Raw genomic sequence first — 6,000 nt, forward strand, 5'->3', positions numbered from 1 at the left:
TGTTAGTGTTTGATACTCTCATGTTGTGTGTTTGTGGTGCAGGAGAGCTGACTGTAGTAGTGGATGATGCTGTATATGGACTGGAAGTGACTCGTCAACATGAGAGGAAGTCTGGAGAAGATCTAGTTGCTATGGAAGAGTCACTGTGTGTAAACATCAGCAGTAATTTAACACATTGTGGGTGCAGAAGTCTTCACGCCCAGCTATCTCACTTTATCCCTTGTCTTCGTTCTGCAGGTATGTTCAGCAGCATTAGCAGACTCTTGCTATGGCTGTGTAGTGGAGTGCAGTATGTTTCTGTCTCTGTCTATTGGAGCAGGGCTTCCGTTGAACAGCAGCGCAGGTGTGAATGTGAACTGGAATGACAGCAGTGTCTGTGCCCAACTGGAGCTGCATGCAGGAGCCAGTGGCCTGACAGCCACACTGGAGAAGAGTTCACCCCACACCACACAAACTACTGGACAATCTCAGGTTCGAGAATCACAGTCATTCAGTAATTGTGAATCACTGAAAGGCTCCCATAGTTCTTCTCAGATCTCACTGACACCAGCTGACACACAAGAACAAATGAAGTATTTGTGCAGTTTCTTTTCCTCCTTGTTCTTCTTCAATGCTGTTGAATTAGCTGAACTTCCTGGCTGTATGCAAACAAAGAAGTTGCTGTTTATTAATGAATTCACCAGATTTGAACTGACTAATTTTAAGCGAATAATGAGTAATGAGCCATATGAACTACTTTATGGGGTTTTATGGTACTAATTTTCCTTTTGCGAACTTGACAATCATAGTCTTTCATTCTGCTTAACTTCTTTCATACTCACTAATGGTGCATTACCATTATTTAATGTAATAATACATTAAACATAACATTTACTCACCCTCATTCTTCTGTGGAACACGAAAGAAGATATTTTCAAGAATACTGAAGAAGAACACATTTGGGGCCAGATTTATTAAACAGGGCAAATTAGCGTTAGAGAGCAATTCCATAAAAGCGCCGATGAAAGGGCAGAATTCTGCTGGTGATTTACTGACAGTGCGCACATTACAGAACAAAGACGCAACATCTCATTTCCATGATGACCAGCACAATCTACCAAGAGTAGCGCAAATTACCGCCTGCTTTAAGACATGCTTTTTTTGGGCGTTAAAGGGGTCAACGAATGCTAAATTCACTTTTACATGTGGTTTGAACATAAATGTGTGTTGGCAGTCTACCCTATAATGATAAAAATCCGCCCAGTGGTTTTTATTTGATCCCTAAAAATAATATCCCCTTTTTCAAGTCAGGTCATTCTCAGCTTCTTGTCTGTGTGGCGTCAAAGACGCAGTGAATTACTTTTGTTTGTGAAGGGAATGCGCCCCCCGATCTACCTAAATGCGTTGCGAATCATTCGTGATCCAGCTTCACTTACAGCAGAGGAGAGTATAAGGGGTTTTTATGAATCTTGGGTGAGCAGAGCTCATTAGCATTTAAAGCAACATGCAAAAAAAAAAACGGGTTGATTTCTGCAGAGCTGATTTTGACAAGGTAAAAAGGGTGTTGTTTTACACTACCATTGAGAAATTTTAACCAAAGTATGCTATAGACTTTTTATCAAGACACTAAAAATCATATCAACCTGTGGAAAATGGGCATCCGATGACCCCTTTAAATTATGGCGCAAATACCAGTAATTTGCCGAACGCAAATGTTAGTAAATCACATTGCGTGTTTTATTTTAATACTCTCCTCGCATAAATTTTTGTGTCTGAAAGGGAAACTCCTACAAATGCATATTCAATAAGGTCAGGCACAAAAATAACGGTGTCCACGCCTTTTCAACGCTAATTCTTCACTGTGTGTCTTTAGTAAATCCTGACAGTACTATTTTAACGCCAAAAGACGGTTTGCGCTGGCGCAAGCTGTTAGTAAATCTGGCCCTTGGTTATCATTGATAAGGACCAAAACACTGAGACATTTTTCAAAATATCTTCTTTTGCGCTCTACACGATGTTTGTTGACTTCCACTGTATGAACCAAAAAACACTGAAAAACACAGAAAAAAGAAAGTCTTGCAAGTTTGGAACAACATGAACAAATTTTTAGGTTAACTATCCCTTTAATATTTCTCACACTGCTTAAAATGGTTTTTATAAAAAATATTTTATATTATAAAAATATTTTAGGAAAGGGGATCATCATAGATCACAAGGGTCCTTGGCATCAAAACGTTTGACAGCTCCTGAACTAGCAGATTTTGCAGTGCATTAGTCTTAGATTGGATCTGTGTTTGTTTTGAAAACACTTGTGTGTTTTACCTTACCTTAATCACACTTAAACAGAGTAATAATCACTTGTTGAAGAATAAGTAAGCATCGGTTTAGTATGCGTTAGTATCCATATGGATGCCCCAGAAACCCCTTCTACACTCTGGGTCATTTCCCATGTTGATGAAGGGAAATGCCTCTGATTCCACACTCCTCTCCTACAAGCAAAGCAAAGGCACGGAGGCTTGTTTTTACAGGTGAACTGAAACAGAGGGGATTGACACGGGCCGACTGCTGGCCATCTGCTCTGGGCAAGACCAGGAAGACTTACTGAAGGTACGTGGGTAGCGTTTCCTTCTTTTGAAGAATGGTTCAGTGATCGCTGTGAACATTGGATTGTGTTTGTATCGTATGGTGAGGGACATCTGAACCCATCCTGATTTTTGTGTTGGTTGGAATCAGAGCCCGTTTTTATAACTCCCAGAGTTCAGCTTTCTCATTTGATCTTCAAGGTCACCACAATACCTCCAGGTAGAATGGTCTTGTTGGAGATATCACTAAATTACAGCAATTCATTCTATGCTTTTTTTTTTTTTACTGTACATGTATTAGTAGAATATCCAACCAATTTTCATGTCTTTTGTAGCATTGGACTATTGGCAAACGTCTCCCACAACATATCTGCTTTACATCCGTACCTGCCGTTTGAGTTTCACTCAAAATCACAGGTATGACACAATCAGGTTTAATGTTATCAGATGACTCTAAAAAAAATAGCACTAAACTACTGAATGTACCTTTAAAGGAACACTCCACTATTTTTGAAAATAGGCTCATTTTCCAACTCCCCTAGAGTTTTACCGTTTTCGAATCCATTCAGCCGATCTCCAGGTCTGGCGGTAGCACTTTTAGCTGCAGCTTAGCATAGATCATTGAATCTGATTAGACCGTTAGCATCTCGCTCAAAAATGACCAAAGAGTTTCTATATTTTTCCTATTTCGGATTCATTAGAACAGAAACAACCCTTTGTCTCAAGATTGACTCACTTTCACATACATGCCCTGTCCCACGCACCCGACTACAGACAAAACCGCAACAAGCAGGTTCACAGCTCTCTATAGTCTCAAATAATCTCCACGCTTTCAAGGCCTCCTCATATTCCCAGTACTCTCGAATGCTCTTCTTTTTCTCAAGTACTTTCTCTCCATACAAATCTCATCTCTAATACACAACAAATTCTGTCGATTTTCAAACACTTGCCACCCTTTCTTTAGGCTGCACTTCCTTTCTAATAGTTGCTAAGATCTAATCTATAAAATCTATGTAATATGAGTGTTGTGTGTCTATAGGCCCGTCTTTCTTGGGAGCACAGAAAGCCTGTAAATGTTTCTGTAACAGTGAGTGAGCACTGGCATGATGACTCCAGCAGAGGGCAGGCCTGTATCTTTCTCTCACCAGGACAGGTACACCACCTTTATTTTACAAACACTGTTATTACCAGTAATGTATTAATTGCATGGCTCCCTGGATTACTTGGTAAATAAATCCTGACTGGTAAATATTAACTTTCAGTGATCAAATATTTTAATATGATGGCCATTAAACTATAATTTCCCACACAGCTGTCTTAGTCACTTTTCAGTCTCTTTATCCTGACATACTTGGACATTACATGTAATTTTATGGTAGTATACCGTTTTTGGAAGTGAAAAAGACCGTATAATTTACAGTGAATAACCGAAAATTGACATTCCAAGAATTCCCTGCGTTACATTTCAAATGTGATGGTTTTTTGTTGAAATAACTATGTTTCTTCTTAGTTTTTTCTTATCAGTTTTGTACATTAGGGTTATATGTTACATCTCTTCGAAAAATGGACCCTTATGACTGTTTTTTGGATCACATATACAGTATATTACTGTTACTGAACCCAAACTCAATAGTGTATATCAAAAATGAACTGCACATACACAGCATACGCTGTGCCCCAAACAGAATATCTCTCCTCTGAATTTTGCTGGTAATATATGTATTGTGTCAGATACAGTCATTGCTCCCCCTAGTGGAGATGGAGGGATGTGTTGCCGTGGCTCAGGAGGGGAAGGCCTACTCCCAAAACACAGAGCTCAAATGGAAGGACAACTGGATAACACAAAGCATGAAATACCAGGTGTGGATTATTTAAGGAATTGAAAACTTGTTTGTTGTACTGCCTTTTATATCTTTTGTATCTTAGGATCTGAGCTAATCTTTCTCTTTATTGTTTGCTGTTTAGGGAGGAGTAAAAGGAATGCACACGCTCCTCGTGGAGCTGGGGGCCCAAAACATCTCTCCGTCTCCCTGTCCATCTCACTCGCTTCTGACCCAGATACACACCAACCTGAGGGACTGTCTTGAACACCATGTTCAGATCGGCCTCTGTCCTCCACAGCCTGTGAGATCACATACTCGCTGTCATTACATTACATTAAAATGTGCATATAACAACTTAACATTCACACATATCAACCGTAGAAGGATAGTTCACCCAAATATGAAAATTCAGTGTTCTTTTACTCTGTATTCTCACGTCATTACAAAACGTTTTTAAAGATTTACAGTAAGTGACATGAATGTCTGTAAATAATACATTTTTCCCTGGTTGAAACAAAGGTGTGCTTAATTGTACTGAAAGCGCACTTCTGGTGTATTCCAAATCTTAAGTATGCTTTTTAAAAAACTGTACTTGCAGATAATATAATATTAACGAAATAAAAGGCCACATGTAGGTGTAATTAAAGACTGCACTTTTAAAAAAGTGCACTTTGTAATAATGTCAAATTAAAAGTTTTTACTTTAAAGTACATTTTAAATCATTTTGCTTTAATTATCTTCTGTCATGCTTTAAAAAGTACACTTATTTTGATGTGTTGACTAACATACTAAAGCACATGTAAAGTACTTGATTGTAATTTTAACTGGGTTATTTTATGTACAAACAGCGAGTTCATCATAACAAATGTGCAATTACAAATATATTTAAATTCAACATACAAATTTCAGTACCATAAAGTGTACTGTCAGTACAATCGACAGTACACTTGAACTATATTTCTAAGAGGTATTTATGAAATTACAAATAAAGTTGTACTTAATTCTTACTTAAGTGGGTCAAACACTCTTAAGTTCAACTAATTGCATTTAATATAAATGTAAATGAATACATGTTCATTTAATTGTCAATAACATGCGATTAAGTGCCCAAAAATGTTGTATTCAGTATGCACGGTAACACTTTAAGGACCAATTCTCACTATTAACTAGTTGCTTGCATGCATATTATTAGCATACTGACCTTTTATTAGTTCTTATAAAGCACATATTAATGCCTTATTTTGCATGACCATATTTTAGATCCCTTAATCCAACCCCTATACCTTAACCTAACAACTACCTAAATAATAAGCAGCAGTTTAGCAGTTTATTAAACTTTTAATTAATAGTGAATATGTGTTCCCTATTCTAAAGTGTAACGGTATGCACTCAAGTACATATAGTTTTATTTTTATTATTATGCTATTTCTTTAATAAATATTCTATTTAAAGGTGTGCAAGGGTTATTTTTTGGTGAACTTGTGCGACCAATAACTGAGTTACCAATAACCAAAATTTGGGTAGTCACTACAATTATATTAGTAGCCAAAACAAGAAATCATAATTCAGTTCAGCGGTAACATTGATACATTCCCCCCCCCCCCCTCACAGTTTTT

General features: G+C 37.6%; 1 pseudogene; it reads left to right on the plus strand.

The window, feature by feature from the left end:
• The window catches only part of LOC107715501 (uncharacterized), a 31,068-nt pseudogene that overhangs the window by 5,452 nt on the left and 19,616 nt on the right, over positions 1-6,000 (plus strand).

This window comes from Sinocyclocheilus rhinocerous, unplaced genomic scaffold, assembly GCF_001515625.1.
Source record: "Sinocyclocheilus rhinocerous isolate Xijiao unplaced genomic scaffold, SAMN03320098_v1.1 scaffold510, whole genome shotgun sequence".
NCBI lineage: Eukaryota > Metazoa > Chordata > Actinopteri > Cypriniformes > Cyprinidae > Sinocyclocheilus > Sinocyclocheilus rhinocerous.